This window comes from Sceloporus occidentalis, unplaced genomic scaffold, assembly GCF_023333645.1.
Source record: "Sceloporus occidentalis isolate IW3139 unplaced genomic scaffold, rSceOcc1.0.p SCAF_4, whole genome shotgun sequence".
Taxonomy (NCBI): Eukaryota; Metazoa; Chordata; class Lepidosauria; order Squamata; family Phrynosomatidae; genus Sceloporus; species Sceloporus occidentalis.
The window spans coordinates 120,899,780-120,922,223 of NW_028316984.1; the positions used below are offsets into that span (position 1 = coordinate 120,899,780).

The following is a 22,444-nucleotide window of genomic DNA, read 5'->3' on the forward strand; positions in this document are numbered from 1 at the left end:
ACATTCCCTTAGAGAGTGGTGGAGTTTCCTTCTTTGGAGGTTTTTCAACAGAGGCTGGATAGCCATCTGTTGGTGGTGCTTTGATTCTGTTTTCCTCCATGACAGCAGGTTGGACTGGAAGGCCCTTGTGGTCTCTTCGAACACTATGAATCTATTATTCTAGTGGTCTGACTTTTGAGCTGGGACTCAAGGAGACCAAGGTTCAAACTTCTGCTTGGAAATGGAAATCCACTAGGTGACCCTTGGTGAATTGCACTCTCTCAGCTTCAGAGGAAGGCAATAGCAAATTACCTGATACAAATCTTGGACCTTATCACATGGGAGGGAAGTGCCCAAATCCCGTGGGAAAAGGGGATTTAAATCCAGGAATATCCCGCAAAAGCGGGACTGTTTTCACACAAAGTCGGGCTAACTGAGCATTAGCCTGACATTAGCCTGTGTGGAAAATGGGCAAAATTGGCCACATTTAACTTTTGAGATTTTATACAGATTGAACCTAGACAATGAGGAAATAGAAGTAGTAAAAGTATTTTCATACCTGGGATCAAACATTGATCAGAGAAGGGACTGCAGTCAAGAAATCATAAGAAGACTAAGAATGGGGAGGGCAGCTATGAGAGAACTAGAAAATATCCTAAAATGTAAAGACATGCAGCTGAATATGAAAATTAGAATCATACAAGCCATTGTATTCCCTATTACCATGTATGGTTGTGAGAGCTGAACAGTTAAGAAAGTGAATAGGAAGAGAGTTAATTCATTTGAGATGTTGTGCTGGAGGAGAGTGCTGAGGTTACCATGGACAGCCAAGAAGTCAAACAAATGGGCCCTAGAGCAACTCAAACTAGAAATCTCTCTGGCAGCCAAGATGACTAGACTGAGGCTGTCATACTTTGGCCACATCATGAGAAGGCATGACTCACTGGAAAAAACACAACAATAATGCTAGGAAAGGTGGAGGGAAACAGAAAGAGAGGAAAGATGGACTCTATTAAGGAGGTCATGGGTATGAATTTACAGGACCTGAGCAGAGCAGTGGGGGATAGTCGCTATGGGTCAAGACTTTATTAATGGTGTTCTTACACTTATATTAAAGTAAAAACTGTACAAAGGAAAGAGCAAGATTACAAGGAAGTCACACAATATGTTGTTCCTCTCATCTAATTCTAATGGGTAAAAATCTCTTTTCTGCATTACCTACTTCCTTCCGTTCTGATCTCTACTTCCTCTGTAACAATGTGCATCCATTATAATGATGTTACTTTAAGTGCCTTTGCCCCTACCCCACAACATAGTGCAAAGAACAGGGGGGGGAATGCACCCTGGAAGCATCTTTTCTCTATTGCAAGTTATAAGTAGACATCTTAAGATATTTCCCAGAATACTTTTTCATAGAAATAATTCAGGTGTTAACAAATACATTTTAATCCTAATAAAATAAATGTCATAAACACTTAAAAGGAATGGTCAAATTCAAATCTTGACTGGAAATTACCAGAAACCACAGTTCCAGATGTTTAGCATAACTGTATCAAGGGCATTCATGAACAAGAGAAGGATGGTCCTGATAAAGCAGTTAAGAAAGTAGACCCACCTAATTCAGCACCATCATCTGACACAGAGTGAGAATCAGCTTTTTTTCATTGACTTGTGGTTTTGGTTTTCACCCTGAGCTGGAAAAATCATCTTAACAGCTGACAAAGACATTCTGGTTTCTTTTTCTCCTTTCCAGACATTCAAATTTGAGCAATGCTCCTTGTCTGAAATCTGTACATGGACATACCCATTTGATGTAATGCTTATAAAGTAGTGATTAGCTTCTATCAAGTCATACCAGGAGTTAGCTACTATAATCAGCCTGGTTCTGGTCTCCCATTGAAAGCAGAGTAGGAGGAAAATATGGCTTCTCCAGGCACATCCACAAAACCCATATTCCAGAGATCATATTATTTTCTATGGTCCCTTGGTGATCTAGAAGCACATATACAAACATGGTGTTACATAGTTTTTTGTGGGGTTTTTGGGCCAGGCAAGCATTCTATGAAGATGCCAGCCACAGATGCTGGCGAAACGTCAGGAAGAAAATCTTCTAGAACATGGCCACATAGCCCGAAAACCCCACAAAATCATGGATGCCGGCCATGAAAGTTTTCGACTTCACAATGGTGTTATATAGCTTAGATGAAAACAACAGTGTTGGGGGGGGGAATCAAAGCTGGATCCAGGGCTCTCATGAACAGAGTCCCATTCATAGGATACTTCCACTAAAAAGAGGGGGAGGTTTTTTTCTACAACTGCCTGAAAAATGGCTTTTAAGGACTAGGGGATCCTTCAAGCTAAGACAATGGGCAATAGCTGGCAGCAGCTATACTTCTTAAAATTAGCTTTCTCTTAATTTACTTAGAGGACTTATAACCTACAACATTTTCTCAATATGCATTTTTGTTGTTAACAGTCCTCGAGTCAATCTCACCCCATGGCAACCCTGTGAATGAGACATCTCCAAGACTCCCTGTCCTCCTCCTTAATTCATGTAAATTCATACCCGAGACCTCCTTAATAGAGTCCATCCATCTAATATGAAGCCTTTCTCTCTTTCTACTTCCCACCACCTTTCCTAGCATTATTGTTTTTTCCAATTAGCTGTGCCTTCTCATGATGTGTCCAAATTATGAAAGCCTCAATTTTATCATAATAGGGAACACAATGGCTTGTATGAGTCTAACTTTTGTGTTCATTTGTGTATTTTTGCATTTTAGGATCTTTTCTACTTCTTTAATATACTGGTATTAGAATCTGCAAAAGCATCATCATTAAAACACAACTGGCCAATAACTATACTTCTTAAAATTAGCCTACTTCATTTACACCACTTCATGAATCAGTTACATTTGACACATGTGAATCAAGGTGTTAATGGCGGGGTATACACCATCCAAAAAGGGCAGTCTGCTGGCGCCTTGGTTTGCCGAGCAAGAAAGCTGCAGCAGACAAGCTGTGTGGCTTCCTCGCATGGCAAAAGCAGCACCCTTGTGATGCCGCAGTGCGCCAATGGTGCATTCGTGACATCACAAGGGGGCATGATGTGTGGATGTTAAGCGTCCATCGCATCAAAATGCAGTGCCTGTGTGTACAGGGCACCGCCATTTTGACACCCTCATCACATGCTAGGGGTGAGGCACGTATGGGCAGTGCGCTCTCAACCAACCCCTAGCACGTGATGAGGGCACACTTTAGGCCTGTCTGTCCAGGGCCAATATCATCCTTGCAGCACAGTCTTATTTACTCACAAGAAAATCTGCACTATATCCTGTGCTTAAAGTTAACAAACATCCTGTTGAGATACACACACACACACACACACACACACACGTAACTGAGTGGTAAATGTTAGTGAATAAGCAGCAGCATCCAAAGATATGTCTCACAAGAAACTTATATGCAAGTTTCCTGGAGTTGGAAGAAGATACAAGTATGCAAAATTCCACCTGATGTAGATGGTGTGGTGACTTGGTAACCATATTGTCATGTGCCTGCTCTTGTACCCTAAAAAAAACAAGACAGGTATAAACAAATGGCAACAGCAAAATAATAAATTAAGCCTCCTAGATTGCTATTATTATTATAGCATCCTACTCAGTAAAATTACAGTAAAGGGGGAGAAGACTTTCTTCTTCACAAAAAATGAATTTGACTCCATATAGTATGTATCTCTGTGTGTCAATAGGTGTGAATCCCATGATAGGGATGCCATAAGTGAGAAATGATTTGAAGGCACACAAGAACAACACATTCTGAAGAACAGCGATGTTAGCTAGTGATGGCAAAAGGACTGAACGTGCTATGAACATGCTATTTGTTTTTTAAAAAATCACTACTTGTGGCGTTCATTCTCATAGTACTCCACTAGATCCTTGGCACAGCAGTAGCATCCTGATGTCAAGGGAGATATTGGGCAGAAAGACCCAGGATTTTCGGTTGTACTTTCTTCCATGCCATCTACCCTTGGGAAGTCTTGCGAGTAGGATTATGAGGTGAAATAGTAGTTGTGGAGAAGAGGGAATTTCAGTTGCTGGCATGCAAACTCCACAGGCTAAAATTCTGTGTTCTACACAATAATTAACACATCAGTAACCTTTTCTCTGATTTCAGCTGGCAACTATACCTGACAAGTAGTATCCTCATGGTATTAGCAAATCTTTCTGTTACACAGATATTTCACCTAAGGGTTGTTTTGTCACTATTCCCATGCACTCCCTGTCCCTTCTGTTAAAAAGGCGGATACTGAGATCAAGGAGGTGTATCAGACCAAGGACTGATCTGGAGCTTGGTATGTTTAGCATGAATAACAATAGCAATAGCAGTTTCATTTATATACTGCTTCATACTAAATTAAGCAGTCTCTAAGCGGTTTACAACTGTACGCTAATTGCCTCCAACAAGCTGCATACATATTTTAGTGACCTTGGAAAGATGCAAGCCTGAGTCGAACTTGAGCCCTGGCTAGTATTGAACTCGCAACCTTATGGTTTTGCATGAATGGCTGCAGTACAGGCATTTAAAAGACTGAAGGTGACATGACTGCTGTCTTTAAATAGCTGAACTGATTGTCATGTAGAAGATGGACCCAGTTTGTTTGCTGTTGTCCCAGAGATTAGAACATGAACCAATGGATTCATGTTACAAGAAAAGAGATTCCACCTAAACATTAGAAGCAACTTTTTTTTTTTACTGGAGAAGCTGTTCAGCAGTTGAACAGATTGTCTTGGAGAGTTAGTGGACTCTACAATTTTGGAGGTCTTTAACGAGAGGTTGGATGTGTATCTTTTTAGCAGTGCTGTAATTGTATATTCATGCACAACAGGGGGTTAGATTAGATGACCCTTGTGGTCCTTTCCAGTTTTAAGATTTTATGATCATCATACTCTGTAAAGCCTGTTATTCTCTACAAATGTCATATAGTCATTCAATTCTTATTACTCCTGGGAGAGGACTGGCAACTTGAAGCTGAAGTATATTCACTAGTTATATCTGGAGGAAATCTAGATTGTAGGAGATTAGATGGCCCCTCCAAAATTCTTTCAACTAGCCCAATGGGTTTCAGTCACTGGTCTCTCCCATTACTAATTATAAGGTTACTAAGCATTCACTATATCTCCAGCATTGTGACTGTCCTACACAGCTTGGATCCAGAATCCTTTACAAAATTGTAAGGCAGTTTTAGTTGTGCAAGTGATAGGTCAACATTTTTTGCCAGTTCGCCATCTCAGTTACAACTCCTCAGATCATACTATGGGACTTGAGACCCTCAGGAACTGCTTTTTGGAGATTCCAAGGATCTCCAGTAGAAAGAGATGAGTTAAAACTTTAGGAACTATGGCTATGGTACTATGGATCCAAGCTTTGGGATTTATTAAAATATCTCCCCCCCCCCCCCGCTCCAAACTACTTTCTTAAAAAATATTATGCAGATAAAGAAAACACTTTACTTGTCATGTCGCACCAAAAGCAAATGGACTTTGCTTCCAAGAAATTCATTTAAGATTTGCTGTAAACCCATATATATATATATATATATATATATATATATATATATATGAGAACTATGAAAGAAACAGTTATTTCTATTATGGGAGGGGGAAATGTTGGTTACAAGCTATCATCTCAGTGAGAATATTTATTTAGTGAAATATAGAACTTTTCCACCACTTCAACTGTACTTTTATGTTTTTGTTTATGTGGCTGGCTCCTTCAGTCTTTCCAGTCTGAGTCCTGTAGTTGGTTGAAAATTCTCTCTTTGCAAGAGTACTGAAGATCGTTAATATCAATAAGTCTTACTGGGTTGCAAACACTTGTAACTGCTTGTATTGACTTCCATTACATTTCAATAATCCTCCTTATATCTAAATGAAAGTCATTAATTTCCATTAATTAAGCCATTTCTGCATTTGCTATGGTGACAATCAGGCACAAAACTGCCTTGTTGGAATCAATGGAAATGAAATGCAGATAACACAAATGCAGGTTCACCATAGGGTCTCCATTTAACACCAACAGAGAGCCACACATACTAATTAATCTTCTTTTTGAATAAGTGACATTTATTATGAGTCAGTAGGAGGAAGCAGTGGTACCCTGAGACTGCAGTGCAAATCAATGATCCCTATGCAACTCAATCAGGGCTGCCTGAAGACTTTGAGAGGCTTAGAACCAATGGTTAATTTCAATACCATTAGTGCACATATTGAAAAACTTTTGTGGAACATGATCAAATTGCATTAAATGAAGGCTCCTGAAGATACAGTTTATCCCTTTGATTTTCTCCAACTGCTTCTACATGTTTTCCTGAACATTTTAATTTTGCAATAAAAAGTTTTCTAATCATCTGGGCACCATTAGTGTCACTATTTTCTGTTTGCAACATCTGATCCTTTCACAAGTGTTAAGAACCTAGATATTGTCGAAAAAAGTTAAAAAAATCAAAGTCAACCTTAATGAAGAAAAAAACCATCTCCTCAGTTGCAGATTAAAAAAAATATGATTTTATGAAAATGTTTTCCCCCGTTATATTCTTTTAGAATATAAATGGGCAGGATGTTGCAATTAAGATTGTGTTTTAAGATTAACAGTTCATGCCTTAATGATATGAGACTAGGTGACCATATTGCATTCTATGTTGGCCTTTTTAAAATTGTTTATAGCAATTATAGACAACTTGATGCATGGAGAAAGCAACATAGGGCATCTGGATCCAGCTCAAAGTGCTATTTTTTTATCATCACTGTCAATAAAATAAAATTATATATATATATAGAATAATTTCCATGTTTTATGAGCCAGATTTAGATACTAGCATCGCTTCAGATCCAGCATAGTATTGTGGTTTGGGTGATGTCTAGGACCCTTTCTTCTGAAGTCAGATTAGCTTTTTGATCATTAACTGGCTACATTATTGCCTATTGATTTCAAGGAAAGACACTGTAATAATTGAAATCAAAGGAAACATTCAGTTCAACAAATTCCTACTACTATTTATAGTTCTTTTAAAGGACAGTGGGGCAAAAGCATTTTCATGGTGTATTTCCTTACTAGAATGGAAATGTAACTACATGTTAGCCTTTCCCAAGCATTCTTACATGTCCTATTAATTTTAATGGAACTCCGTTCTGAGATAAGTTTTTAAATTAAGGTGGACACATATTTTTATTCAACATAGGCATTTAGAATTAAAATTAGAAAATGAAAGTTTCTCCTAAGGCTTGCAAAAAAATGTCCCTATGAATGACATCATTGCCCTAATTTTAAACATGAGATAATTTAGTCACAAGACCAAGCTGAATAAGACAAACATGCCCAAATATAACATATTGTTCATAACTTCTATGCTAGTGTTACAGATTTTCACAGTATTGATGACTATGAATTTGGCTTACTTGCCACAGTAATGAGTGATCATGAAAAGATAGGAATGAATAAAAAAGTTGGTTTGCTTGTTTTCAGTGGCTTCAGTTTTGATACTGTTAAACTTTGGGAATCTGATGTTGGATCTGCTGTTTTGCAGCTTGTTGTTGCTTCCAATGAGATGCACTTCCATATTGCTAAATGAAACAGAAATAGCAAATGATGTTCCAAATCTCCAGTCCTTTTACATTCAAAGGAAACTCAATCCTTACTGATTTTCTTAAGCTTTTCAGAGTAATAGATGCATAATAGTGTGTAGTCAGTAGTCTCTAAAAAGTATATTTTGCAATCTATCACAGGCTTTAATTAATAACGACTTTTTCACAGTTAGGAAGTGTGGCTGATTATTATATCTATATACAGGTTGTGTCTTCCCTGTCTGGAATTCCAAAATCCAAAATATTTCAAAAAATCAAAACTTTTTTTCATAGGTCGCTGAGATAGTGGGAAAGCATCCTTTGCTTTCCAGTGGTTTAGTGTACACAAACTTTGTTCCATGCACAAAACTATTACAAATATTGTATAAAATTACCTTCAGGCTACGTGTATAAAGAATATATAAAACATAAATAAATTTTGTGTTTAGACTTGGATCCATCTACAAGATATCTCATTATGTATGTTTTAGCAAATACAGGTATTCCAAAATCCCCCAAAAATATGAAATCCAAAACACTTCTGCTCCCATGCATTTCAGATAAGGGATACTCAGCCTGTACCAATGTGAAACTCTGAATAAAAGGAGGAGGGGGAAGAGCAAATTAATAATTAAAAAACTAAACTGTGTGCAAAAACTTATGATTATGTTTTAACTAATTAAATTTTAAATTGGTTTCAATATTATTGTTATTATATTTCAGATGTTTTTTTTAGGTTATTTTTTAGCTTTGTTTGTTATAAGCTGCCTTGAGTCTCAATGTAATAATAACAATAATAATAATAACAACAATAATATCTCTTTTAAAAAAAGAATGAATAGACAGAATGAGAGCAAAAAACAAACTATACAATCTCAATAAAAATAACAGGAACATTTGCTTAATGTATTTAAAGATAATGTATTTATAAGACCGTGGAGTTTATCATATGTAATTTTCACACCAACCCGGGCCTGGGATGGGATCAGGCTGGAACGGGTCAAAACTGATTTTACGGCATGCAAAATTGCTGCGGTGCTGCCACCAGACCATCACCCATCCTCAAAGTATCAAAATCGGCCGCCAGAGCACTGCTGGAGGATGGGTGATGGTTGGGCAGCAGCACAGCAGCATTTTTGCATGCGGTAAAATCAGTTTTAACCCATTTCAGCCCAATCCCGTCCTGTGCCCAGGTCGGCATGAAAATTACATGCGATAAACTCTGTTGACTCAAGCTGAGATCTAACTTGTCTAGCTGAGTGCTTTCTTAAGATAAACTACTCCATTTATCTTAAGAAAGAGTGAGAGGAAGGAAGGAAAGAAGGATGGATGGATGGATGGATGGATGGATGGATGGATGGATGGATGGATAGTGGAGTACTCTGACATGGCAAGTTTTATGCAATTAGTGACATTCTACATTATTAAACAAAATGTTTTGTTTCAAACCATACATGCTATATTTCTTTTCTAGTCTGTTCACAAAGCAAATAAAATCTTTTAGAAATGATAACATTTCTAAAATGTCTGAAGAGAAAAACTTCAATATTTGCTGACTGTATTATGAGTTACTCTAATTAAGGGACAGCCACAGAACTGATAATCAAGATTTTCATACTATTTAGAAAGTATGCATCCATGCCCATGGAATGCTTTTCATAGAACTGTTACATCTTCTTCACCTCTGAGTTTAGTTTAACAGAGATAGCAGAGATAGTGTAAGGGCAGAAGAAGCTGGAACTGTTTTAAAAGCAGATTTTTCTTTTCAAGAAGCTAGTATAGTAAAGACCAAAGGGAACATTTAAAACAGTGTGGCAAAACATCAGCTTAAACAGAAGGTCCCAGCTGCAGGAGTCTGCACTTCATGTTATTAGTATGAGACAAACTGAGATGTTTGTGGTGCTCCTTCCTTGTTTTTCTAGCAGTCTGAGGAAAGAGTGTATTTTCTCCATGAATAAAGATTGTGTATTTGTTATGTTCCTCTGTGGCCTCAAAAGAGATCTCCTTCAAAAGCATCTATTAGTGGGTGATCATGGTCAATCCATATTTCACATTCCAAACGGGAAGAGAAATGCCAGGCTGAAGTCTAAATTATGTCCTTAGCTGCATGCGGCTTGACTTGAACTTTACTGATTTGTCAATTTCCTTCTGTGACTGACACAAATGATAATAGTTGCAAAAGATTTATTCCTGCTAGACCAAAAGAATTCCTAGAATTTTATAAAGCCTTTAGAAAATCATAGTAGTTTGATCTGAGTGGCATTTTTTACTTTAAAGTAAGTGTGTTTGTATGTGTGTGTATGCTTTTAAATAGGTGGCAGAAAATTACAATTTGGCTTGAAATAGTTCTGGGGATATGGTGAAATACAGCAATCCTGTGGTAAAAGCTTTCCTTTTCTTCTTCTTTCCCCTCCCTTTTTCACATTCCTTTCTGTGGGGTTTGTTAATTCCAAAAGGAAACCAGTAACATTTCTAAATTGAACTCAGCATGATTATATTTTACCTTAACCCTAATACTTTCCTCTCCCCCCCCCCCCCACTGCAATTCAAAAGTTTTCACATTTTATTACTATCCAATATGCTTCACTATGAAATGCAATATCAACCTTTCTTGACACTTTTGTCATTAGGACACCAAATGGAGTTTTCAGTTCAGTGCAAGTGAGCCTAAACAGCCTAAAACTGACTAATATGGGAGAGAAATTTCAAAAGGCTTGAAGAACTATGATGCTAAGATTCTGTTAACATTCCATGTGACTTGTGCTGCTGCATTCCTTTTAGTGTTTTGTAAATTTCTTCCATACTTAGGAAGTCCACTTTTTAACAGTGGATGCCACACATTACACACACAGCTGCTATAGAGATTAGGAAAATAAAGTCTATAGTTACTAAGTGAAAAGAGAAAGAGGTTTTTGCAACAGGACTGTAAGTAATGTCCAATTTTTCTTACAAGTAGTCTATTTCTCAAAATTTTGATAAAAATATAAGACTCAGTAGGATGCCCATGCTTAAAATTGAACATCATACCATAAACTGAAAAATATTTCACAGCTCCTAATCCTGTCATGAGCTAGCATTGTGTAGTGGTTTGAGTGTTTGGACCATGATGTCTATCACACTATACTCTTAAAGTGCTACTATTCCACTTTGACTCCTCTAGCTGCCTCCTGTTGCATTCTGGGATTGGCAGTTTTAAGGAGGGGTATTTAGAATTCTCGGGCAGAGATTAAAACTGCAAGTCCCTGTCAAGAGATCTGTCTTGACAGCTTTTTTAAAGCTGTCTAAGCTGGCAATTTGATGGATCTCATCCGGCAGACCGTTCCATAGTTTGGGAGCAATTGCAGAGAAGGCCCTCTGGGAGGTAGCAGTTAGTCTGGTTTTTAAAGGCTGCAACAGATTCTTCCCAGAGGACCTGAGGGTGCGGGGTGGATTACATGGAAGCAGGTGATCCCTCAAACAGGTTGGACCCAAGCCATGTAGGGCTTTAAAGGTTATAACCAACACCTTGTACTGTGCCCGGAAACTAATAGGCAGCCAGTGAAGAGATTTTAAGATGGGTGTTATTCGGTCACTCCTAGTTTTTCCGGCGACCAGCCTGGCTGCCATATTTTGCACTAGTTGAAGTTTCCGGACTAGGCACAAGGGTAGCCCCATGTAGAGCGCATTACAGAAATCAAGTCATGAAGTTACCAGTGAATGTACAACAGTTTCTAGGTCCTTTACTTCCAGGAAAGGGCGCAGCTGGCATATCAGCCAAAGCTGATAACAGGCGCTCCTGATCGTCGCATTCACCTGATTTCTCATGTGAAGCGACGGGTCTAGGAGCACTCCCAGACTGCGAACACAGTCCTTTGTTGAGAGCGTGACCCCATCTAGGACTGGAGGTTGCAACCCTATACCTGGTTTGGGGGGCCCTACTGTAAGTACCTTCGTTTTGTCTGGATTCAGCCTGAGTCTGTTTTTCCCCATCCAGCCCATTACCGCTTCAAGACACTGACTGAGGTGAGAAATGCCATCTGTTGTCATAGCTGGTGATCAGGACATGGAGAAATATATTTGGGTGTCATCAGCGTACTGATAACACCGTCCCCCATATCTGTGAATGATTTCCCCCAGCGGCTTCATATAAATGTTGAATAGCATCAGGGACAGTATGGCGGCTTGAGGCACGCCACTTTTAAGCTCCGTTTTCGAGGAGTGACTCTCCCCGAACATCACTCTCTGGAATTTACCCGAGAGGAAGGACCGGAACCACTGGAGTGCAGTGCCACCGATTCCTAACTCTCCCAGGCGTTCCAAGAGGATGTCATGATCTATTGTGTCGAAGGCCGCTGAGAGGTCTAGGAGCACCAACAGGGTCACGCTTCCTCTGTCAATGCCTAGATGAAGATCGTCAGTCAGAGCAACCATGGCAGTCTCCACCCCATATCCCATCCTGAAGCTGGTTTGAAATGGGTCTAGATAATCAGTTTCATCCAAGATGACTTGGAGTTGAAGGGCGACAGCCCTCTCAATCACCTTGCTAAAAAATGGCAGATGGGATACAGGCCTGTAGTTCTTCATATCCAGGGGGTCCAGGGAAGGTTTTTTCAGGAGCGGTCTAACAATCACCTTCTTTAAGCAAGTTGGGAACACAACCTTCCCTAAGGGATGCATTGATGACATCTCTAAGAAATGCTATCAAAGCATCACCCCCCTGGACGGCCAGCCATGATAGGCAGGGATCGAGGGGACATGTCGTCTTCTTCACATTTCCAAGGATCTTGTCCACATCATTGGTACTCACAAACTCAAACCGATCCAGTTTAACTTCAAAAACGGGTTCACTGGACACCTCATCAGTCGATTCTGCTGCAATCCCGGCATCCAGGTCGGCTCTTATCTGAGAGATTTTATCTGCGAAGTAGTTGTTAAAAGCATCACAGCAGGCCGTTGACGGGTTGAGCAAAGGGTTCTGCACAGGTGGAACCTGTGTCAGTTCCCTTACCACCCTAAACAGCCCTGCTGGACGGGACTCTGCAGATGCGATACGTGCAGAGGAGAAAGATCTCTGCGCTGCTTGTATCGCCTCTCTATAGGAACGAAGAAATTTCCTATAGTTAGTTTCTTTGTATAGCTTTTGAGAGTCTGAAAATGTGTAATATAGCCAACAAATAACCTCAAAGCCTGGATCATTGCTGGCACTCATTTTCTGCTGGTGGGCTTCCCATGGATAACTTTTTTTTACCTGTGTGGGAAGAGAATGCTGGACTAGAGAGGACTTTGATCTAATCCCTCATGGCTCTTCTCATGTTCTTATGTCTTAGGGGTGAAACAGATGGGCAAAATGAAGCAGCTTCCAGCTGCTTTGGAGGCATGCCGAGTAAGTGATGCACACATCCAAACCAATCAAAAGCTGCACCAGAGTTTGATCCCGACTCATGCGATCCTGTGACTAGGACTACTCCAAGACTCCCCATTCTCTGCTCAGTTTCTGCAAACTCAGACCTGTAACCTGCTTAATAGAGTTATCGAGCATGTGGTCTTCCTCTCTTTCTAAATCCGTTCACCTTTCCTAGCATTATTGTCTTTTCCAATGAATCATGCCATCTCATGATATGACCAAAGTATGATAGCCTCAATTTTGTCATCTTGGCTTCCAGGGAGATTTCTGGCTTGATTTGTTCTTAGACCCAATTGTTTGTATGTTTGGCTGTCCATGTAATCCTCAGCACTCTTCTCCAGCCCCACATCTTGAATGAATTTATTTTCTTCTTATGATCTTTTGTAACTGTCCAGTTCTCACATCCGAACATAGTAATAGGGAATATAATGGCTTGTGCAATTCTAACTTTCATGCTCAGTTTAAAAATCTTTATTTTTTAAGATCTTTTCCAGTTCTTTCATAGCTGCCCTTCCCATTCCTAAGATATGATCAATATAGTTTTTTCAACAATACTAAAGGCAAATACAATACAGTTAAAGGCCAGTTTGGGGTAAATCTTCACACTGGCAAAAGACTGGTGACCATTGATGTAAACAACCCCAAACTGTATGGATCATATCTTTATTACAGATAATTGAGTTTCTTTGTGGATTTGTTACAAATAGATCTTTTTCATTTATTTGCAAAATAGTTATATATTTTACTTCTCAGTTTCCTGGCTCTGTTGGTGTGTTGTCAGTCCTGTGAGTCAGATTTTGTATTTCCTTTTTTCTTATCTTTCTGTGGATAACTTGGGACCCTGCAGATGCACAGGGACTAAAACTTGCATGTAAAGTTTACAGCAGTCATACTGCTTGTTATGAGCAATACAGCTACAAATCACTCTTTCATAACCTTGTCCTTATTAATATACATTATTCAGTGGCCATCAGAAAAATGTTCAGAATTTACAAGTGAATGTGCATACCAAGGAGCACATCTAAAGCTGTAACAAGAATGTATGATTATTTGCGAGCAAGTCTCATGGAATTCAGCAAGTGTTCCTTCAAGTAAATGTGCTTAGGCTCAAATTCCCTAACTCAAAAGTTTCTTCTGTCCTTGAGCTTTTTCTCTCCTTTCAACTATAGCTTCATAATGAAGCTCCAATGAAGATATGCTTTCTCAGCCTGGGATCCTCCAAATGTTTTGGAGTACAATTCCCAGGATTCTTGACTATTGGCTGTGCTAACTGGAGCTGATGGGAATTAAAATACAAAACACCTGGAGGGCATTTTATCAGAAAATTCTGAGTTAAGGATTGCATGTAGTGGTGGTGTCTCTACCATCATGAATAGATACTGCGGAAGGAACATATTACCCTTCCTATTCTAACCCCCAAGATGGTCCCAATTCTGCTCTAGGTGGTTAAAGAAACTTCTAGAACAGATCTGAGAATACCTGGGAAGACAGGAAAGTCCCATTGTACAAGCAATGGATGATGCTCTACACAAATTTCCCTGGGAGTAAGTCTCACTGAACTCTCTTGGTCTTCCTTCTTAATATGACATTGGTACCAATTGATAGGAATGTATTGTATTGTATTGTATTGTATGGTATTGTATTGTACAGTATTGTATTGTGTTGTACAGTATTGTATTGTAAGACTATAATGCTATGCACATTGAAAAGTAAGTTCCATTGAACTCAGTGAGAAATATGTCCAAACATATGCACAGACAATGTAGCTGGATCCTTTTCTGAGACGAATTATATTATAGGATGGCTAATGTGAAAATGAAGCAAAGAGAACTCCCCATGAAATTTTCCTTCATTCCCCAAATTTTGTGCATTGTAGGGAATGAGAAACTGAAATCCTTTTGCATCTACAACTTTTACATTTAATGTGTTCAGATTCCCTTGATAACTGTTGTTGTTGTTGTTGTTGTTGTATGTCTTCAAGTTGTTTCTGATTTATGGCAAGGAGAACCTATTATGAAGTTTTCTTGAAAAGATTTGCTCAGAAGTGGTTTGTTTGCCTTCCTCTGAGGCTTGCCCAAGGTCTCCGAGTGGATATCCATGGCAGAATGAGGATTTGAATTCTGGTCTCCAGAGTTGTAGTCTAGCACACAAACACTACATGATGCTGGCTCTCTTGATAACTTTGCCTGCCCCTTTTCTTTGGAAGCCTAAATTGTATTCTAAATATTCAACTAAAGCTTTAAGTTGCTGAAATGCTATAAATTGGATGACTGAAGGAAAAATTTACTTGAGGGGGTCAGAATTCTTACTGGGGTTTTTTTTCCTTAACCCTCCCCCTCCCCTGGTAACTGCATCCCTGAATAACAACTTTAGGGAACCTTGAAACAAACTAAAGCATTTTTACAGTAGTCTGCATTGCTCAGAGGAGATCCTTGCACTAAAAGCAGGCCACAATATTCTTATTGGTTGCCCTCCAAATCTCTAGATCCAATACCAGTTTTGCTCCAGGCAGAGTTCAGTCTTCTCTCATCTCTCAGCTTTGCTCATCCCTTAAAGAGTGTTTAATTAATCTTCAGTTAACTGAGGCTTCCTCTGTGAATCAATGAATTCCTATCAATTCTTGTTAAAGATTTTCGTGTTCTTAAATGTTCAGCTTATTGATAACCTATCATCCGGCAGCTAATTGTCAAAACAGGGAGAAATTAACTTGACAATTTGAAAGGAGTGAGAGAAAAAATGAATAAATCTCTCTACTCTACATTTGAAGAAGACCATTTAAAATATCTTGTATCCCAATTTTTATTTTTATTTTTTGCAGTACTGGAACAATACAAAATGCCATCAACCATAACATAAAAATATTAACATTCTATAAATGGCAGTACATAAAATCCAACAAAAGAGCAGTGATAAAATTATCCAGGGTGGCACAAGGTTCATAGGCCAGAACAAATTCAAACGTCTTCAAACTGTGTTTGCATGACTGAACTGTAGAAGCCGACCTAAATGTCAGCCAGAGAATGAGAGCAAAAGATATCTGTGAGTTTCCATTGTCAAGTGTGGCTTCTCCAACATGCCCTGAAATACAAAACTACCGTAGGAAGGAAAAAGGCTCAGCATAGCCATTTTCCTTATCATGCTAGTTTTCTAAGGGGGAGAGAGATGTTATGGGATAGGCATTCAAAGATGCAACTTCAAGAAGCTACAATGCCTGTGGTTTGAAAATGTGCACTCTAGAAAAACCTTGCAAGAATTCTGCTGATGATATAAATAAAATCTATGAAAGCTAATATTAAGAAGTGGTGAATGATAAACACAAATGCATGTATATAGGCAAGTGCACACACTAAAATAAACAGCTTTATGGAAATTGTCATGATCTCATAATACATATATGCATCAGATCTGGTGGAAACGCCATATAAGAAATTCAAATTCCACATTCTTTTGGGTTTTCTGTTGCTTTTGCAGCTTTCTTCACTTTGGAATGTGATCATGTTTAAACATGTTTGCTACGAATTGCATTAGCTAACCAGATGCTTGCTGTAGCCACCCTTCAGGTCAGTGTGTGTTGGCTGGAATAGTTGATATAAAATGAAGCAGTGAAGAGGCCGCTTTGCCTAGTCCTGTCCTAACAGACTGCCATTATATTGCTGCAAACACTAATTTGTATTTCCATAATATCCATGGATTAGCTGATAGTGATTAACATGCTTTATTCTATTATTACTGTTAGGGAATCAATTATTCCAATTACCTGATAACACATGGAATATATACATAAGGCCTCAGGAAAAGGTCATACTGTTAGGACTCCAGATTGCTGGCTGCAGCTGGTTATAGAGAACCTTGTTACAGAGAATCCTGCTAATGTTGCAACAACTTCACTGGCTATTCGTCTGTTTCCAGGCACAACCAAGTGCTGGTACTGACTTTAAAAACCCTACAGAGTTTGGGGCCAGACTATTTGAAACATCATGGGCTCTTCCAGATTAGGCAAAGAAGCGAGGACTTGAGCAACAGAGGCCCTCAATTATTACTGGTTGGAAAATCGACACTTATTTTTACACCCACAAGAGTCCCTGTAGAAGCCAGCAGATGCTGCATGGGCAATGCAGAATTAATGCAGTTTGATGCCACTTTAACTGCCATGGCTCAGTGCAATGGAATTCCAGGATTTGTGGATCTGTGAAATATTTAGCCTTCTCTGTCAGAGATCTCTGGTGCCACAACAAACTAAGGACCCCAGGATTCTATAGGATAAAGCCATGACAGTTAAAGCAGTGTCAAACTGCATTAATTCTGAAGTGTGGCAGCAGCCAGGGTGGGGTTGGGTGGGGTGGGGAGAATGAAGGAAGCTGTATGACACTGTAGACAATTAGCCGATAATCATTCAGATAATAAACATTGTGGGCTATTTGGCCAATTATTATTTAGAGCTCTTCCATAGTTTTGCTTACTATATAGGAAGGGAACTGGCAAACCTATTTCTAAGTATTTCTTTCCTAAGAAAACTCTATGGAATTCATGGGTTCACCATAAGTCAACAGGCAACTTGAAGGTGTGTGCTTGTGTGTGTGTGCATGCACACACACACGCACGTACACACACACACAAAACCCACAGGCTCTGGATGTTGTGAGACCCATATGGGCATGCTGCTTTTTTCAAGGAACAGTGTTCTACAAATCTTAATGTACTTTAAAATCCCATCACAAATTGGAAAAAAAATATTGGCGTATACTCTTATACTTAATAATATCTGTGAGACTGATAATAGCACAAAAATGGAAGAACAAAGACATATCGAGTTTAGATGACTGGCTAATAAAAGTATTAGAGATGAGAGAAATGGACAAACTGACAGCTCTTTTGAACAATAAAGATGCTAAGCAAACGGAAGAAGAGTGGTCACCTATAATTCAAGCATGTACTCAGAAATGGGTCAAGGGATAACAAAAGCAGAGACAGCAACAATTAAGAAAGTTGTTGGTTTTTTTGACACCAAGATATCTGAATGAAAAAATTTGACGAATAGTTATTAGATGACTTTATAGTATTTCTTTATTAGGATGGAGACTAAGACAAGGAGCTGATATAATTGATAGAACTAACTATCGGGATGACTTTAGGAAGTAAATAAAGCATAGTGTAATAAGGATTATGATATATATATATATATATATATATATATATATATGAATGACGTATGGATTCATGAATACTACTACTACTACTACTAATAATAATAATAATAATAATAATAGGATTTATTTATATACCGCCCAATCACTGGGAATCTGAGTGGTTTACAACAGAGGGGAAAATAGACGGTTCCCTGCCCTCAGGCATACATCTAAAAGACACAACACAAAAGGAGAAGGGAATGGTGGGTGGAGGGGATCAGGTCCAGCATTCTTCTCTCCCTCTGAGGCCTGGACCAAGGCAGATGGACTGGAGGGAGGGCTCTCCTTCTTCAGGCTATCCCTGATGGAGCTGGGCCAGCCTACTCTCCCCCTCATAGGCCGAAAGATGACAGTTAAGGAGGGAGGAGCCTCTTTCTTCAGACTAGCCCTGATGGAGCTGGGCCAGCCTATTCTCTCCCTCACCAGCCAAAAGATGACAGTTATGGAGGGAGGGCGGTCTATCTTCAGGCTGGCCCTAATGGAGCTGAGCCAGCCTATTCTCTCCCTCACCAGCCGAAAGATGACAGTTATGGAAGGAGGGTGCTCTATCTTCAGGCTGGCCCTGATGTTGCTGAGCCAGCCTATTCTCTCCCTCACCAGCCGAAAGATGACAGTTATGGAGGGAGGGTGCTCTTTCTTCAGGCTGGCCCTGATGTTGCTGAGCCAGCCTATTCTCTCCCTCACCAGCCGAAAGATGACAGTTATGGAGGGAGGAGCCTCTTTCTTCAGGCTGGCCCTGATGTTGCTGAGCCAGCCTATTCTCTCCCTCACCGGCTGAAGGATGACAGTTATGGAGGGAGGGCGCTCTATCTTTAGGCTGGCCCTGATGTTGCTGAGCCAGCCTATTCTCTCCCTCACTGGCCGAAAGATGACAGTTATGGAGGGAGGGCACTCTATAAGACATACAATGCACTGAATGTGATGAGGAATGTGATATGAATTACAGAAGATAACCCTATTTTTATTAGTGTATGTAGAATCTGGATTTTTTAAGAATTTGTTATGTATATATAAAAATAAAGTTTTTTAAAAAGAGGTCTCTGCTCCCATACAGTAAGGAGGAGTAACCAAGAAGCCTGTTATGAACTGGAAGTATTGAGCCAGTGATGGTGAACCTTTTAGAGACCAAATGCCCAAATTTAAAGGTGTTCCTGCACCGGATGTTACCAGGTGCCGAGGGGGCAGGACTTCCACCTTCCAGGGGTGGGACTTCTAGGGTGGGACTTCCCCAGAGACAGCTGAAGGCCCATGCACCTGTTCCTACTCTTCCTCCACCGTTTCCAGTCTCTCTGCTCACCGTCACAGTATTGAATCATATAGGTCTTTTGATGTGTGTGTGGGGTGGTGGTGTTTATTTCTTTCTTTCATTGCTGCAATGCATTCTGGATGCTTTTTAAAAACAGTCTTTTAAGATCTTTGCAGGAGGGTTTTCTCTCTGTCCCACTAAGCAGATTTGGTGTGGACCTAGGAGACAACCTTCTTGGTGGCTGCTCCCAAGTTGTGGAACACCATTCCATCTCTTTTTCTGCCTTTTTATTTAGGCAAGTATTTGCCTCTTAATGTTTTAATAGGGTGTATTTATCCTTTTTACTATAGTTTATTGTCTTTTTAAACTGTCAGAATTTAGTGTTTTTAACATAATTTAATTTTTTTAACCTTTTGAATCAAATGGGTTTCAGATCTACTTTGTTTAATTTGTTGTGTTGTACCAGGGGAAAGACAGAAAACCAATCAATCCATCAATCAACCAATCAGATTGAGTTATATAAATTATTTTATTTTAAATTATTTCACTGTTTTTGGGTGACATTGTTTTAAATTCAAAGATACAGCCGTGTTAGTTTGTAGAATCAGTATGTAGAGGGATCTTGTAGCACCTTTGAGACTAACTGAAAGAAAGAACTAGCCAGCATGAGCTTTTGTAGAGTTCCACTCCACCAAATGCATCTGAGGAAGTAGAATGAAGTCTATGAAAGCTCATGCTACCAATTTCTTTCTTTCAGTTAGTCACAAAGGTGCTACAAGATCTCTCTACCTATTGTTTTAAATTGTTTACATTGTTTTAATTGAATGTCACTGTGAGATCCCACTGTGATGGGCAAGCTACAAAAAATGTAACGAACAAATAGCCCCTCAAAGCCTCCAAGTGATTAGTTCAGACCACTGGCAAGAGTGATTTGTCATCTCTCAGCAGCCTTCTGGGAGGGGACGAAGAAAAATGTATACACAGATGGAGGGAGGGAGGAAGAGATAAAGGTGTGCCAAAAATGACAACGGCAGAACCTGTACAAGAGAGAGGCAGACCAGCAAATGGCATTTCCCACTCAAGGAGCATAGTACACAACAAATCTGTTGTCTTTTTCATGACATACAGGATCTGTTACCTGAAGCATATGTTTCACTCTGCATCATCGTAGGGCCAGCCTGAAAGGCAGGAAGAAATACTGTGACTCCACACCCTTTTGCCTTTGGTTCACACCACCATCACCAGCTTCACTACCAGCTGTTGCCTGCATGCAGCCACCACCAGGTCCTCCCTTGAGATGTAACATAATGTTTGGCCCAGACAGAACTATTCCACATTTCTCTCACATACTCTGGACTCACCTTTCTCCTGCTAGACCCCCACCACCATTTAGTAACCTGTACACAGTGTGGGGAAAGTATCGGAGAAGCTCCCAGCAATGTTGCTATGGCCAGATTCAATATCAACATAATATTTCCAAGAACCCCTGAGTGATCCCAAATGATGTCACTGTCATTGAACTTCTGGCTTTAGAGATATAACCAGAAGCTACTCCAATGCCCCTATTTTCACTGAGTACCAAATGGCCATGGAGTGGGAAGAAGATGAGTCCTGCAGGGATGGCTGTTTTTGTATAAAGGTAATTCCTCCCTCTGCAACAACTCAGCCTGCATCTACACTATGCTGCATTTAATAGCCATGACTCCGTGCTATGAAATACTGGGATATGTAGTTTTGCGAGATATTTAGCCTTCTCTGTCAGTGAGCTCTGGAATGACAACAAACTACAAGTCCCAGGATTCCATAGGATACAGCCATGACAGTTAAAGCAACGTTAATGCAGCAGTGTATGGCAGCAGCCTCAAAAAGAGATATACACAGGCATAAATTGGACTTACACTTGTCCCTCCACATTTGTGGCTTTGACTTTTGGATTTGATTATTCACGGATTTTATTAATATGTTCTCTCTACGAATATCTAGGTACTCCAGCGCAACTCTATGGTCAACTGTAACCAAAAGTTAGACTGAAGGACCTAGAGATTCCTAGAGAGAACACTCCACTAGGCATTTGTAGCTCTTCCAGTGCAGTTCTATGGTCAATGTCTGGCAAATGTTGACCACAGAATTGCACTGGAGGACCTAGAGATTCCTAGAGAGATGTTCTCTCAGGTAAAAACATAGGAGTTTATCCCACAGGGCACGTACCGCTCCCCAAACGTTTCCGAAGTGTTGCAGAAACGTTTCAGAAGCGCCAGGGGTGGGATCATCTGTCGTGCTTCTGAAACGTCATAGAAGCTTCCCACTTCCCTTCCGTCACGGAATCTTTCATGGGGAAGCCTCAGAAAAGCCATTTTTGTTAACGGGATCTTTCATTAATAAAAATGGGTTTTCTGAGGCTTCCCCACAAACGCTACCCTGACAGAAGGGAAGCGGGAAGCCTCTATGATGTTTCAGAAGTGCCATGGATGATCCCACCTCTGGCGCTTCTGAAATGTTTGGGTAATACTTGGGCAGTGTCTGTGTAGCGGTAAATGCCCTGTGTGATAAACCTCATGGTGTTTTTGTTATTTGCAGTTGTTCCACATTCACAAGGATCTTGTGCTCCTAACCCCAGTGAATGTGAAGGGCCAAGTGTATTCCTTTTGGATATATTGGATTTATTCCTTTATATGTAACTAACAAGTTGTCTGCCTATGTTCCTAGATAAACAGCTGGGGATATCATTGTGTATGTGTCCTATGTTACTACTGGTAAGTTGGTAATACTAGAAGGTCTGCAGAACAGTCTCAATTCACAACCTTATTTGTCCCCTGGAGAAATCATGTATGGCAGACCTGATTGAATGATCCTTTGCTGTTTACCTTCTCTACTACAAAGATGGTACCTGAACTTTCATTTATCTAAGCAATAGTTGCTGGCCTCAGAGTATTCAAAGTGGTGAAATGACAATAACATGTATGTATTACTTCTCTTTACTGGGTCACAGAGGATTTTCTCCATTGTCTCTGGAGCCTATTTGATATTTACA

The 22,444-nt window shown here is 39.8% G+C and overlaps 1 pseudogene; it reads right to left on the reverse strand.

The window, feature by feature from the left end:
• The window catches only part of LOC149314556 (uncharacterized), a 78,622-nt pseudogene extending 66,899 nt beyond the window's left edge, over positions 1-11,723 (reverse strand).
• Positions 11,724-22,444: the final 10,721 nt, after the last annotated feature.